Raw genomic sequence first — 16,418 nt, 5'->3', positions numbered from 1 at the left:
CGATAAAAACATAAGGACATCATCCGCCTACAGTGCAATCTTGTGTGCCCTCGATCCCACTTTCGGAGCGGTTATGTGGACGTTTTGACGAATGGCCTCTGCCAGCGGCTCTATCACCAACGTAAACAACAACGGTGAGAGGTGGCAGCCTTGCCGACTACCCCTACCAATCGTAAAATTCCCAGACTTCACCCCGTAGGTGATGACCGCATCCAGAGGGTGGCGATATAAAACCTCCGCCCACCTAGCAAAGACTCCATCCAACCCGAACTATTCTAAGACATAAAAAGGATACAGCCATTCCACCCGGTCAAATGCTTTCTCTGCATCTAAGGAAATCACCAACCCCTGAATTGATCATTGCTGACAAACTTGGACCACATTCAGCAACCTCTAATATTATGAGAGGACCTATGGCCCCTTATAAAGACTGTCTGGTCCTCTTTAATAAAGTGGGGCAACACCCTTTCCAATCTCAGCGCCAGGATCTTGGACAGAATCTTGAAGTCTGAATTTAATAGAGAGATGGTCCAGTATGAGGTACAATCCTCAGGAACCTTCCCCTTCTTAAGAATTAAGGAAATATTAGCTTCTCTCAAAGACGGTAGTAGGCATTCATGCATATAGGGGTGATTGTACATCTCCAACATCGGCCCTGACAGAATCCCTATAAACTCCTTATAAAACTTACCCGGAAGACCATCAGGGCCAGGCGCTTTCCCACTCTGAAGTTGTCTAGCTGCCTCCTGTATTTCCTGAATTGTCAAGGGGGCATTAAGGAGAGAGGCCTGTTCCAAGGTTACCCTGGGAGGTCCAGGTTCTTAAAAAAGGTCTCCATTTTAGCCCTCCTGTCCTCGCAACCTTCAGACCAATACAATTCAGAGTAAAAGCTCCGAAAAGCCTCATTAATCTTTTTAGCATCGTATGTAAGGACCCCGGCACTGTCTCTGATTGCAGTAATGGAGCATGCTTTTTCCTAGTCAGGTATGCTAAATACTTCCCTCGCCTATCCCCGTATTCGAACAACCTCTGTCTAGCAAAAGAAAGTTCTTTCTTTGTGTTTTGTGTCAGTATCGAATTCAAGACAGCCCGAAGGGCCATGATCCGCTGTAGCTTCGTCACCGAAGGCCGCACAAAATGTGCCGTCTCCACGGCTTTCAACCGCGTCTCAAGTAGACGCTGCTGTTCCTCCTTCTGTCATTTCCGGCTAGCCAAATAGGAAATAGCTAATCCTCTAGCAAAGGCCTTAGCAGTCTCCCATAGCATGGACGGACTACTAGCCGTGCCTGAGTTGATAGTCAAGAATTCCTGAAACTCCTTCAAAAAGTATTCCACAAATTTGGAATCCTTAAGGAGAAAAGGGTCCAAACGCCAGTGCTGCAAACCTAACCCTTCACTCTTGGCCTTAACCTCCAAATATACTGCCACATGATCAGAGATAGCTATGTTCCGAATTGTACAACCCATAATCGAATCCAGAAGGGCAGAGGGAGCCAGAAAGAGGTCAATCCTCGTGTGACATTTATGTGGGTTTGAAAAAAAGGTGAAGTCCCTGCCGGTAGGGTGAAGACATCTCCAATTATCCACCAGCCCCAACTCCTCGCATAGGTCAACCATCTGCTTGGCCGGCGAAGAAATAGTTGGGGGCCCACAAGGCATCCTGTCCACTGTCGGATCCACAAAACAATTAAAATCCCCCCCATAATAATGTGCTGTGTTCCAAAAGCACTCAACTTAGAGAAAGCATTAATCAATAATTTGAGGGGATGCGCCGGAGGACAGTAGACGTTTAAATGCCATATTCCTCCCCATGTATCAGGGCTTTAAGTATCACAAACCGTCCCTGCTCATCTTTCACCTGCTCTAATAATGTGAACGGAAGATTTTTCTGGATAAGTACCGCCACTCCCCTACTTTTAGTAGTAAAGGATGAAACGAATACCCAGTCATAATCCCCCTTTTGTAATCTCAGGTGTTCCCCATCATCAAGATGGGTTTCCTGCAACAAAGCGATATCAACCCTTTCCCTCTTAAGGCTAGAAAGCACTTTTTTCCTTTTAATAGGTGAATGACTTCTCTTAATGTTCCAGGTGCACCATTTAATAAGATACTAAGCCATATCCCCTTTCAGATACCCTTGAACCCCTCGGAGGGAGAACCCTGCTTACAAAGCGCCGAGCATAAGTAAATAAAGACTCATAGAATCGAAAAACTATATATACAAAAACTACTCTATCATAACTATAAACAACTATTACTACCAAAGAAAACCAACTATAGAACCTTGCATGGAAGACTCTTCCCCCTGCCCATAGGGGGCATTCACCCTACCCATCCGCTCCTTCACAGCTCCTTCAAACCTGGACTGTGCCCCAGCCTTAGGCCAGAAAAAAACAAGGAGATGATCCTTAAATCAATAGAAAAAAAGACAAAATCAGGATGAGCACTCCACCCGTCCCTGGCTTCATGACACCCCTACTTGTGACGAAAAGAGAAGCAGAACAAACAAACAAACAAAAAGGAGAGAGACAACAAAGAACATCCACAAAATTTCCCATCAGAAAATCCAGTTATTAAAAAAAAAGGAACAACTTATTCCAAAGTCTTTTCCCCCCCTTTCCAAAAAGGAAATTATTAGGGAGAAAGAAAGGAATAAAAAAAAGGAAGGGAAACCATGGGGATAAATAGAAAAGAGAACAAACATTAGCCATATTCTTCAGGCCAATCCGTCTATTTAAAAGTGTCCACAAAGTTTTTAGCCTTGTCCGCCGAGTCAAATGTATAAACTGAGTCCTCATGGCTGAAACAAAGTCCTGCGGGGTACCTCATGCAGTACTGGATGTCCAGGTTCCTCAGCCTCTTTTTAACTTCATCGAAGGACTTTCTCTTTCGGATTACAGCTGCTGAAAAATCCTGGATAAACATGATTTTTGACCCCTTGTACAGCTGTGCCTGCGGATCTTTTCCCAGGGATCTGGAAGTTTCTATGACTTTTTGCTTGTCCTTATATGAGTGGAAGTGCACTAGGACCAGGCGGGGACACTGCACCGGCCCTGACCTGTGCACTGTAACCCGATACGCCCTTTCGATCTGAAGCCTGCTGGACTCAATGTTAAGGCCCAAAAACTTTGGCAGCCAGTTTTCAAAGAAGCTGACTGGCTTCTCACTTTCCTCACCTTCAGGGAACCCGACTATTCGGAGATTTATCCTCCGACCTCGATTTTCGAGGTCGTCGATATTGTTTCGCAAGGCCCACACCTCTCGCTCCAGCACCTGGATCCGACTGGATGTGGACTCTGTCGCAGCTTCCGAGGCCTTAGTTCGACCCTCCATCTCCTCCAGCCTCTCCCCGAGGCCCTGGATCTCCTGCTCGTGCTTCTTCAGCATGGATGTGATAGGTTGGACCTGGGCACAAATCTCCCCATGGATCTCCTCAGTCGCAGCCGCAACTTTCAAGGTAAGTCTCTCCATCGCCACAGCCAATTCCTGTGAGTCTGTCAGGTCCCCTCGCAGTTCAGGAGAGGCTGCTGCTGCTGCAGACTCTGGTATGGTAGGTGCTGCAGGGGAATGTCTTCCCTGCTGCTGTTTGCTTGCTCCTTTTCCCTTTGGCATCCTTCCCACTCCCAAATATTAACAAATATGTGTTCTGTAAGGTTTTAAACTAATATTTCCACCACATAAATTGGCCAGGGATGGTAAAAAAACACCGGTATGCCTTGGCTGTTAGGCAGAGCTGTCCACAGCAGTTCTACAGAATCGCCGCCACCTTGCAGAGTCCCCAATCCTCTTTGTTATTTCTTCAAAAAAACTCAATCAAGTTTGTGAGACATGATTTCCCACACATAAAGAAATGTTGACAATCTCTAATAAGTCCTTGCCTTTCCAAACACATGTACATCCTGAGTCTCAGGATTCTCTCCAGCAACTTGCCCACCACCGGCGTCAGGCTCACTGGTCCATAGTTCCGTGGCTTGTCCTTACCACCTTTCTTAAACAGTCGCACCACGTTAGCCAACCGCCAGTCTTCCGTCACCTCAACTGTGACTATCAATCACAGTAATATCTCAGTAAGAGGCCAGCAATCACTTCCCGAGCTTCCCACAGAGCTCTAGGGTACACCTGATCAGGTCTTGGGGATTTATCCACTTTTATGCATTTCAAGACATCCAGCACTTCCTCCTTTGTAATATGGACATTTTGCAAGATGTCACCATCTATTTCCCTACATTCTATATCTTCCACAGTGAATACTGATGCAAAATACTTGTTTAGTATCTGCCCCATCTCCTGCAGCTCCACACAAAGGCCGCCTTGCTGATCTCTGAGGTGCCCTATTCTCTCCCAAGTTACCCTTTTGTCTTTAATGTAATTGTAAACACCCTTTAGATTCTCCTTAATTCTATTTGCCAAAACTGTCTCATGTCCCCTTTTTGCCCTCCTCTTAAGTATATTCCTACTGCCTTTATACTCTTCTAAGGATTCATTCGATCTATCGTGTCTATACCTGACATATGCTTCCTTCTTTTTCTTAACCAAACCCTCAATTTCTTTAGTCATCCAGCATTCCCTACACCTACCAGCCTTTCCTTTCACCCTAACAGGGATATACTTTCTCTGGACTCTCGTTATCTCATTTCTGAAGGCTTCCCATTTTCCAACCGTCCATTTACCTGCGAACATCTGCTCCCTCAAACAGCTTTTGAAAGTTCTTGCCTCATACCGTCAGAATTGGCCTTCGTCCAATTTAGAACTTCAACTTCTAGATCTGGTCTATCCTTTTCCATCACCATTTTAAAACTAATAGAATTATGGTTGCTGGCCCAAAGTGCTTCCCCACTGACACCTCAGTCACCTGCCCTGCCTTATTTCCCAAGAATAGGTCAAGTTTTGCACCCTCTCTAGTAGGTACATCTACATACTGAATCCGAAAATTGTCTTGTACACACTTAATAAATTCCTCTGCATCTAAACGCTTAACACTATGGCAGTCCCAGTCTATGTTTGGAAAGTTAAAATCCCCAATCATAACCACCCTCTTATTCTTACAGATAGCGGAGATCTCCTTACAAATTTGTTTCTCAATTTCCCTCTGACTATTAGGGGGTCTATAATACAATCCCAATAAGGTGATCATCCCTTTCTTATTTCTCAGTTACCCGCAAATAACTTCCTTGGATGTATTTCTGGGAATATCCTCCCTCAGTACAGCTGTAATGGTATCCCTTATCAAAAATACCACTCTCCCTCCTCTCTTGCCTCCCTTTCTGTCCTTCCTTTAGCATTTGTATCCTGGAACATTAAACTGCCAGTCCTGTCCATCCCTGAGCCACATTTCTGTAATTGTTATGCTATCCCAGTCCCATGTTCCTAGTCATGTCCTGAGTTCATCTGCCTTCCCTGTTAGGCCTCTTGCATTGAAATAAATGCAGTTTAATTTATTAGTCCTACCTTGTTCTCTGCTTTGTCCCTGCCTGCCCTGACTGTTTGACTCACTTCTGTTCTCAACTGTACCAGTCTCAGATTGAAATCTTTCCTCACTATCTCTCTGGGTCCCACCCCCCACCTTACTAGTTTAAATCCTCCCAAGCAGCTCTAGCAAATCTCCCTGCCAGTATATTAGTCCCCTTCCAATTTAGGTGCAATCCGTCCTTCTTGTACACGTCACTTCTACCCCAAAACAGCTTCCAATGATCAAATAATGTGAATCCTTCTCCGTACACCAGCTCCTCAGCCCTGCATTAATCTGCTCTATCTTCCTGTTCCTGCCCTCACTAGTTCGTAGCACCGGGAGTTTTCCAGATATTACTACTCTCGAGGACCTCCTTTTAAATTCCTACCTAACTCTCTGTAATCTCCCTTCAGAATCTCAACCTTTTTCCTTCCTATGTCGTTGGTTCAAATGTGTACAATGACCTCTTGCTGGCCCCTCTGCCCCATGAGAACATTCTGCAACCTCTCTGAGACATCCTTGATCCTGGCACCAAGGAAGCAACACACCATTATGATTTTTCACTACTGGCCACAGAAACATCTGTCTGTACCTTGGACTAGAGAGTCCCCTAACACAGTCGATCACTTGGAACCCAGTGTACTTCTCATTACATTAGAGCCAGTCTCAATACCTGAAACTTGGCTATTTGTGCTACGTTCCTATGAGAATTCGTCATCCCCTACATTTTCCAAAACAGCGTACTTGTTTGAAATGGGGATAGCCACAGAAGACTCCTGCACTACCTGCCTACCTCTTTTACCTTTCCTGGAATTAACCCATCTATGTGGCTGTATCTGAGATTTTCTCCCCTTCCTATAACTGCCATCCATCACATCCCCTTGCTCTTATAAATTCCTCATTGCCTCTAACTGCCTCTTCAACCAATCCATTCGAGCTGATAGGATTTGCAACCAATGGCATTTATTGCAGATACAATCCTCAGTAACCCGTAAACTCTCCCTCAACTCCCACATCCGACGAGCAGAGCATATCACTCTACTAAGGGCCATTTTTGCTTCTTTCAATCTACAGGCCCAGAAAATAGCACTGTCTTATTCCTCTACAAAACACTGCTCCAGGTTAAATTAACAGTTATGGCTTATATTTTAAGTTTAATCAAGAGACATAGCTCAATAAAATATATAATCAAGAAAGAACCCACTCCACTCACAACTGCAGACTTATTTTAAGGCCATGCTTAAAATCTACTTATCTGCTTCTGTGCTGTGACCTCTCCCAGACAGGTTCCTCCAAGATCAGTTGTGAATTTCACTGTTTTTTTTTAATTTTCCCAGACGCACTCCGATATCCAGAGATCCATGAATTGAACAGCAAAGGCAGTAACTGCTGTAGGTTTCTCTTTCTCACTCCTGCACTGACTTCACTATGTGCTTCCTTTGTCTGTTTTTCTCCCATTTAAAACTGCTGTTGTTTTGACTTTTTTCTTTTCAAAGTTCCAAAACAATGCAACAGCATACAAAACAGTAATTGCTGCTCCTGGAATTCGAAAAAAAACACCTCCAACACCTAAAATACCTCAAAAAGGAGCAGCTGTTACAGCCAGAAATTTTTCCTGTCCTCCATCTTGGATTACCCAGTATCCTTTACAACAGTTATTGAGGGAAATTAGAGTAAAACAAATACAAACTTTTGACAAAGAAGATTGATGAGGGCAGAGCAGTAGATGTGATCTATATGGATTTCAGTAAGGCGTTCGACAAGGTTCCCCATGGGAGACTGATTAGCAAGGTTAGATCTCACAGAATACAGGGAGAACTAGCCATTTGGATACAGAACTGGCTCAAAGGTAGAAGACAGAGGATGGTGGTGGAGGGTTATTTTTCAGACTGCAGACCTGTGACCAGTGGAGTGCCACAAGGATCGGTGCTGGGCCCTCTACTTTTTGTCATTTACATAAATGATTTGGATGCGAGCATAAGAGGTACAGTTACTAAGTTTGTAGATGACACCAAAATTGGAGGTGTAGTGGACAGCGAAGAGGGTTACCTCAGATTACAACAGGATCTTGACCAGATGGGCCAATGGGCTGAGAAGTGGCAGATGGAGTTTAATTCAGATACATGCGAGGTGCTACATTTTGGGAAAGCAAATCTTAGCAGGACTTATACACTTAATGGTAAGGTCCTAGGGAGTGTTGCTGAACAAAGAGATCTTGGAGTGCAGGTTCATAGCACCTTGAAAGTGGAGTCGCAGGTAGATAGGAGAGTGAAGAAGGCGTTTGGTATGCTTTCCTTTATTGGTCAGAGTATTGAGTACAGGATTTGGGAGGTCATTTTGCAGCTGTACAGGACATTGGTTAGACCACTGTTGGAATATTGCGTGCAATTCTGGTCTCCTTCCTATCGGAAAGATGTTGTGAAACTTGAAAGAGTTCCGAAAAGATTTACAAGGATGTTGCCAGGGTTTTAGGATCTGAGCTACAGGGAGAGGCTGAACCGGCTGGGGCTGTTTTCCCTGGAGAGTCGGAGGCTGAGGGGTGACCTTATAGAGGTTTACAAAATTATGAGGGGCATGGATAGGATAAATAGGCAAATTCTTTTCCCTGGGGTCAGGGAGTCCAGAACTAGAGGGCATAGATTTAGCGTGAGAGGGGAAAGATATAAAAGAGACCTAAGGGGCAACTTTTTCATGCAGAGGGTGGTACGTGAATGGAATGAGCTACCAGAGGATGTGGTGGAGGCTGGTACAATTGCAACATTTAAGAGGCATTTGGATGGGTATATGAATAGGAAGGGTTTGGAGGGATATGGGCTGGCTGCTGGCAGGTGGGACTAGATTGGGTTGGGATATCTGGTCGGCATGGACGGGTTGGACCGAAGGGGTCTGTTTCCATGCTGTACATCTCTATGACTCTATGACTCTCTATGACTGAGGCCCATATGGAAAACAGACAGAACATGCTTGGAATACTTTCTGTTTTTAATACATTATTAAAATTTTAAACAGGTTTCCAGTCATAATTAAAAGTTGGAAGGCCTGTTACTGCAGTGAAGCAGACTAGTAAGATTAGGCTTCAGGAATTAAGGGAAATGGAAAGGTGGCCTATTGTTCAGGTTGTAAGTTTCCTTGCTGAGTTGGATGGTTCATTTTCAGACTTTTTGTCATCATCAGTGTAGCCTCTGGTGAAGTGCTAGTGTTATGTCCCACTTTCTATTTATGTGTTTAGATTTCTTTGGGTTGGGGGTGTCATTTCCTGTTCTTTTTCTTCGTGAGTAGTAGATGGGGTCTAAATCGATGTGTTTGTTGAGAGAGGTACAGTTGAAATGCCATGCTTCTAGGAATTCTCGTGCGTGTCTCTGTTTGGCTTGTCGTAGGATGGATGTGTTGACCCAGTCAAAGAGGTGTCCTTCTTCCTTATCTATATGTAAGAATGCTAATGATAGTGGGTCATGTGTTTTTGTGGCTGGTTGATGTTCATGTATCCTGGTGGCTAGTTTTCTGCCTGTTTGTCCAATTTTTGTTACAGTTCTTGCAAGGTATTTTGTAAATGATGCTCATTTTGCTGGTTGTCTTATAGGGTCTTTTTAAGTTCAAAGCTACTGTTTTAGTGTGTGAATGAGTTTGTGGGCTACCATGATGCCAAGAGGTCTGAGTACTCTGGTAGTCATTTCCAAGATGTCTTTGATTTAGGGGAGAGTGAATAGGGTTTCTGGGTGCGTTTTGTCTGCTTGTTTGGGTTTGTTGCTGAGAAATCAGCTGACTGTTCATTGGGTACCCATTCTTTTTGAAGACATGATCCACTATCAATAGGAAGGGTCAAGAAGATCCAGTATTTTCCCTGTATCAGCCTGAGGGAGGACCAAAAACTATTGTTACTGAGACCATCCAAGATTACCTGAGACCATCGCAGAAGGATGGAGGACCAATGGGATGTGGGAGCGTGCAGCCTATCCTCTCCCATTCTACAGAACGGCTCTGAGATCAGAAAAACATTCTCAACTGTCAGAGGATGCATATTTCCTTTCCTAATTAATTAATGTACCATATTTTAACTGCTGCTCCTCAATATACTATCAGAAAACTACAATAAATCATCGACTGACTGTTTAGGTAACCAATCATGAACTTCCTAGGATCAATACTCTTACCTTGAACTCTGGACTGAGAGCATGTTATAGCTAGTACAATAATTTGGACTATAAACCAGCCACAACCTGCTGCTCTAGCAATCACATTACATAGTTTATGTGCATTTTTATGTCAATATGTTCTGTCGACAATATTAAAGCACCTGTCTGTTAGTTTTAAGATAGTTTAACGTGCAAAATTCCTGTTTTCACTTAAGTCTAGTTTGGACATTTGTATCGAAATTGAACTAGGGGGTTCTATTGTGGCTTTTCATATAAATGTTACATTTTCAAATTCTTAAGAAATGTACTCTCTTTCTGTTTAAAAATCTGTCTGAGTGCACTTTCAATGCACACGTAACTTAAAACTTACAATAAAGTAGCAAAGTGTTTATTTTTGTTTCTTGCTTGCCTCATGATTGGTCCCAACTGAATTAGTGATTAAGTGCCATGTTTTATGGTTCAAGCTTCAGTTTGTACATCTAGTATTATGGTTAACAACAAAAAGGATGAGAATAGGTGCAGGGAATGACCAAGAGACTCTCCAGTTTACACTGATAGCTGGAAAACTCAACTTTTGTAGTCATGGTCAACATACATCTGTGATTTGTCACTTATCAACACTTATTCCACCTGAATAGCAACATATATAAACATAATTTGCGAAGTCCAAAATGCACACCAAGTGCACTCCAATGCATACTAGAGCTTTTGGCAATAGTGGAGTCTGATGTAATAAGTTAAGGCACAGAGGACTTTGGAGCCAACTTCACAAAGTGAACTTTTTAGTTTTGCAATTTTGATGATGTAAATTGACAGTTGATGGTAATCTCAGTGACGTAAATGAATGCACCAATATTCTATGTGACACAATGGGAGAGGAACGTGAACTTGTATGTGTGAAATTTCTCTGATAAGGTGACAATTATGCCTATTTCACTGTGGGAGAAATGGTGAGAATATAGTGAATTTTTAAGCGTCTTCTGTGTGTCTTGGCAACCCAGTGGTGACATGCCTTGACATGCAGCATCAAGTGATCTATCAACCAGTTCAGTCGGGATATTTTGTCTAGTGCAGGAACCTTGTGGCGGCAAAATTTTTTACAAATTCCTTTGCTGATGTGGTAAGTTTGTTAATATTTATTGAAATAAGAGACACTTACAAAAAGTACTGTCTACATGGCTTACAAACAAACAGAATAGCAGCAGGAATAGACCTTTCAATCCCTTGAGGCTGTTCCTCAATTCAAGATCTTAGTTGATCTGTTGGTGTTCCATGTTCCTGTCTTCTGCCGATAACTCATGATTCCCCTGCCCAAGAATATCTGACTGTCTTAAATATATTCAATAAAGCTATCTCCACGATCTTCTGAGGCAGAGTTCCAAAGTTGCACAGCCTTTGAGAGAAAACAATTTCCGTTTCTGCCCTGAAAAAGAAACTTTAAAGGTGCCCAGGGGCTCACCATTGGCCCACAAAAAGAACATCCTTTCCATGTTCAACCTGTCAAGTCTGCTCACTTCAAATCAAGTTACCATTCACTAATCTATACTACAGTAAAATAAGCCCAACCTATCCTCTTAAACCAACCTGCTTAAATCTGCTCTGAATGTACATCCTTCCTTAAATTGAGAGACCAAAACTATACATATTATTCAATATGTGGTTTCGTGAGTTGCCTTTAATTACATCCTTACTTATATGTTCAATTCCTCTCATAATAAGGAAAAGCATCCAATTAGGCTTTTGATTTCATACTGTGCTCGTATACTGACTGTTTGTGACACACACCAGAACATCCAAGTCCCCCTGCACCATGGAATTCTGCAGTTGTTCTTTGTTTAAATAACACTCTGCTTTTCCATTCTTCCTTCCAAAGCACACAACTTTACATTTTCCCACATCATACTTCATCTGCCAGATTTTTCCTTACTCACTAAACCTATCAATATCCGCCTGCAACTTTCTTGTCTTCTTAACAGTTTACCTATCTTGGTGTCATCTTTAAATCTAGCTACAATGCCATCTAAGTCATTGATGTAAATTGTGAAAAGTTGAGGTGGCACATGCAGAAGTCCACTCATCACATCTTGCCAATTGGACAAAGATCCATTCATGCATACTGTCTTTCTGCAAGCTTTCTGCTATCATAGCTGGTGTTACACGAGATACCATGAGTTTTTATCTTCTGCAATAAGTTTTAATGTGACATCTTACCAAATGTCTTCTGGAAATCTAAGTACAGTATGTCTACAAGCACCTGCTTATCCACATCATAAGTTACTCCTTCAAGGAATGCCAATAAATTGGTTAACCATGATTTTCCTTACACAAAACCGTGCAGACTTTTCCAAACTACGTTGAGATCTTTCTATTTGTGATCTCTGACACCTTTCCCACAGCAGATGTGAGCTAACTGGTCTACTGTCTCACTCCCTTCTTGATTAGATGATTTATATTTGCTAATTTCCAGTCTGTTGGAACCTTTCTTGAATCTCAGGAATTTTGTAACATGACACCAAAACATCTACCATATTATCAATCAAAGACCCTAGAGTGGAATCTTTCTGGACCTGAGGCTCCTTATCCATTAGTACATAGAACAGTACAGCACAGTACAGGCCCTTCAGCCCGCGATGTACTTATCATCTATGTGCCTATCTAAGAGTCGCTTAAATGTTCCTAATGTATCTGACTCGACTACGACTGCCGGCAGTGCATTCCAAGCACCCACCACATAAATAACCTACCACTGACATCTTCCTTCAATTACCTTAACATTATACTCCCTCGTGATAAACATTTCTATTATGCGAAAAAGTCTTTAGCTATCCACTCAACATCTTGTACACCTCTATCAAGTCACCTCTCATCCTTCTTCACTCCAATGAGAAAAGTGCTAGCTCCCTCAACATTTCTTCATAAAACATACTCTCCAATGCAGGCAGCATCCTGGTAAATCTCCTCTGCACCCTCTCTAAAGCTTCCACATCTTTCCTAATAATGAGGTGACCAGAACTGAACATAATATTCGAAGTGTGGTCAAACCCGTGAAAGCCAACACACTGTACGCCTTCTTAACAAACCTATCAACATGAGTGGCAACTTTGCTTCATACCATTTCCCTCATGATCATAATTTCACCAAGTTCCTTCCTTTCCCCTCACCATGTAAGGCTGCTCTCCCAACATGCTTTGTTCCTTCAATCCACATAACGTTCTACTATAGCGAATTTTTCAATGTAACAAACCAATGAAATATTACCTGGCATTGGTATTTGTTTTAAGTTAACACGGCATTAATTTACAGTTTTAGTGGACACTGAAAACAAATAATTTCATTTGAAAAGCAGAGTATGCAATCTTCTGACCTTTCTTCCTGCTCTTAAAAGTCCCCATCTTAAAATCCACATCACACCTTTATTATATGCAGCAGCGCTGTGCAAATTTAGCTATATACAGGCCTTCCAAATAACTACTTTATCAGTGGAATATCCCTTAAACTTGCCTCAAATCAGCAAGACCTGAGTATTAATTAGTACTGAGGACCAGTTCAAAATACGTACAACACAGATGGCCTCCTTCTTCAAGGACCGGAATTTCCCCCCCGACGTGGTCGACGGTGCCCTCCACCACATTTCCTCCACTTCCCGCTCCTCCGCCCTTGAGCCCCGCCCCTCCAACCGCCACCAGGACAGAACCCCACTGGTCCTCACCTACCACCCCACCAATCTCCATGTACAGCGCATCATCCGCCGTCACTTCCGCCACCTCCAAACAGACCCCAGCACCAAGGATATATTTCCCTCCCCTCCCCTATCAGCTTTCCGTAGAGACCACTCCCTCCGCGACTCCCTTGTCAGATCCACACCCCCCACCGACCCAACCTCCACTCCCGGCACCTTCCCTTGCAACTGCAGGAGGTGCAACACTTGCGCCCACACCTCCCCCCTCACTTCTCTCCAAGGCCCCAAAGGAAACTTCCATATCCGCCACAGATTCACCTGCACCTCCACCCACATCATCTACTGCATCCGCTGCAGCCGGTGTGGCCTCCTCTATATTGGGGAGACAGGCCGCCTACTTGCGGAGCGATTCAGAGAGCACCTCTGGGCCATCTGGACGAACCAACCCAACCACCCTGTAGCACAGCATTTCAACTCCCCCTCCCACTCCACCGAGGATATGCAGGTCATTGGACTCATCCACCGCCAAACCACAACAACGCGACGATCGGAGGAGGAGCGTCTTATCTTCCGACTGGGAACCCTCCAACCACAGGGGATGAACTTGGACTTCACCAGTTTCTTCATCCCCCCTCCCCCCACCTTGTCTCAGCCGAATCCCTCCAGCCCGGCACCACCTTCCTGACCTGCAGTCTTCTTCTTGACCTCTCCGCCTCCATCCTACTCCGACCTATCACCCTCACCTTGACCTCTTTCCACCTATCACATTTCCAACGCCCCTCCTCCAAGTCCCTCCTCCCTACCTTTTATCTTCTCCTGCTAAACACTCTCTGCTCATTCCTGAAGAAGGGCCTGTGCCCGAAACGTCGAATCTCCTGTTCCCTGGATGCTGCCTGACCTGCTGTGCTGTTCCAGCAATAAAGTTTCAACTTTGATCTCCAGCATCTGCAGACCTCACTTTCTCCTGAGTATTAATTAACAATAGTACCATTTTGCAATTAACATGCTTGAATATGATGAACACGGTTACTGACCTTTCTGAAATGGAGTCCAATCTTCAAGGTTTGTGAGAAGATTTGTAGCTCGGGTGCTCATTGTTGTGGTTCTGTTCGCCGAGCTGGGAATTTGTGTTGCAGACGTTTCATCCCCTGTCTAGGTGACATCCTCAGTTCTTGGGAGCCTCCTGTGAAGCGCTTCTGTGATGTTTCCTCCGACATTTATAGTGGTTTGTATCTGCTGCTTCCGGTTGTCAGTTCCAGCTGTCCGCTGCAGTGGTCGGTATATTGGGTCCAGGTCGATGTGCTTATTGATTGAATCTGTGGATGAGTGGCATGCCTCTAGGAATTCCCTGGCTGTTCACTGTTTGGCTTGTCCTATAATAGTAGTGTCGTCCCAGTCGAACTCATGTTGCTTGTCATCTGCGTGTGTGGCTACTAAGGATAGCTGGTCATGTCGTTTCGTGGCTAGTTGGTGTTCATGGATGCGGATCGTTAGCTGTCTTTCTGTTTGTCCTATGTAGTGTTTTGTGCAGTCCTTGCATGGGATTTTGTACGCTACATTGGTTTTGCTCATGCTGGATATCGGGTCCTTCGTTCTGGTGAGTTGTTGTCTGAGAGTGGCTGTTGGTTTGTGTGCTGTTATGAGTCCTAGTGGTCGCAGTAGTCTGGCTGTCAGTTCAGAAATGCTCTTGATGTATGGTAGTGTGGCTAGTCCTTTGGGTTGTGGCATGTCCTCATTATGTTGTCTTTCCCTTAGGCATCTGTTTATAAAATTGCGGGGGTATCCGTTTTTGGCGAATACATTGTAGAGGTGTTCTCCCTCTTTTTGCAGTTCTGGTATGCTGCAGTGTGTTGTGACCCTTTTCATCAGTGTCTTGATGCAACTTCTTTTGTGTGTGTTGGGGTGGTTGCTTTCGTAGTTCAGGACTTGGTCTGTGTGTGTGGTTTTCCTGTATACCTTTGTGATGAATTCTCCGTTCGGTGTTCTCTGTACCATCACGTCGAGGAATGGGAGTTGGTTGTCCTTTTCTTCCTCTCTCGTGAATCTGATTCCTGTGAGTGTGGCGTTGATGATCCGGTGTGTGTTTTCTATTTCTGTGTTTTTAATGATTACAAAGGTGTCATCTACATATCTGACCCAGAGTTTGGGTTGAATTTGTGGTAAGACTGTCCAATCTTTTCCACAGAACATGAATCATAATGAAAGGCACATTTCTTTGGAACATAGGAACATAAGCCGGTCTCTTAAATCTGTTCTCTCATTCGGTTAGATCCTGGCCTCATCTATGATGAGCTCCATATACCCATCTTTGCCCCATATCTCTCAATACCTTTGAGGAAAAACATCTAAAACAGTAGGGTTCTTGTGGTATAGTGATAATGATCCTGCCTTAGAGCTAGGAGGCTCCGGTTCAAGTCTTATGTGCTCCAGTGTGTAATAATATCTCTGAATGGGTTGATTAAAAAATGTGGATAAACTTGGAGATTCCCAACTCGGAGTGAAATAATACAACATATTTGGCCTTAAAAGTTCACAGAAGCTGAGCTTTATAGGACAATATAATGGCTCAGTGGTTGCACCACTGCCTCTCAGTGCCAGGGAGCTGGCTTCACTTCTAGCCTTGGGTGACTGTCTGTTGCGTGTGCAAGTTCTACCTATGTCTACATGGGTTTCCTCCCATTCCAAAAATGTGTACTTTAGGAGGATTGACAATCCCAAATTGTCCAGTCAATCTTAGGTAGCCGCAGGTGAGTTGCCAGAAGACTGGAATTTGGCTAACATGGTGCCAGTATTAAAGAAAACTGATAAAACTAAAACAAAGGTGAAACTGACATCAGTTATGGGCATGTTGGAGGGAATTCTGAGTGATGGGATTTACATATATTTGGAAAGGGATAGTCAACATGGTTTGGTGTGTGGGAAATTGTGTCTCACCAACCTGATTGAATTTTTTTGGAGAAGTAATAAAGAGGATTGATGAGGGTGAAGCAGTGGATGTGATCTATATGGACGTGAGTAATGCATTTGACAAGTTTCCTCGGGGTAGATTTGTTAGCAAGGTTAGATCACATGGAATATAGGGAGAACTAACCAATTGGATACAAAACTGGATGAAAGCTAGGACAGGGGGTGATGTCTGAGAGTTGCTTTTCAGTCT

General features: G+C 43.7%; 1 long non-coding RNA gene across 6 annotated transcripts in view; it reads left to right on the top strand.

Annotated features, from left to right (window-relative positions):
- The first annotated feature begins 2,760 nt into the window (after positions 1-2,760).
- The window catches only part of LOC122560812 (uncharacterized), a 44,388-nt gene continuing 30,730 nt past the window's right edge, over positions 2,761-16,418 (top strand). For 2 of the 6 annotated variants that reach the window (XR_015760539.1, XR_015760537.1), the window contains exon 1: positions 2,761-3,457. This is a non-coding gene — a long non-coding RNA (uncharacterized LOC122560812). The remainder of the gene's footprint in view (positions 3,458-16,418) is intronic. The other 4 variants (XR_015760540.1, XR_015760538.1, XR_015760541.1 and 1 more) reach the window with 3 other exon arrangements.

This window comes from Chiloscyllium plagiosum, unplaced genomic scaffold (assembly GCF_037043375.1).
Source record: "Chiloscyllium plagiosum isolate Xiang-an unplaced genomic scaffold, Cpla_swu_hap1 HiC_scaffold_20, whole genome shotgun sequence".
Taxonomy (NCBI): domain Eukaryota; kingdom Metazoa; phylum Chordata; class Chondrichthyes; order Orectolobiformes; family Hemiscylliidae; genus Chiloscyllium; species Chiloscyllium plagiosum.
The sequence above is the reverse complement of the archived record's forward strand: the minus strand, read 5'-3'. Positions and strand labels throughout refer to the sequence as shown.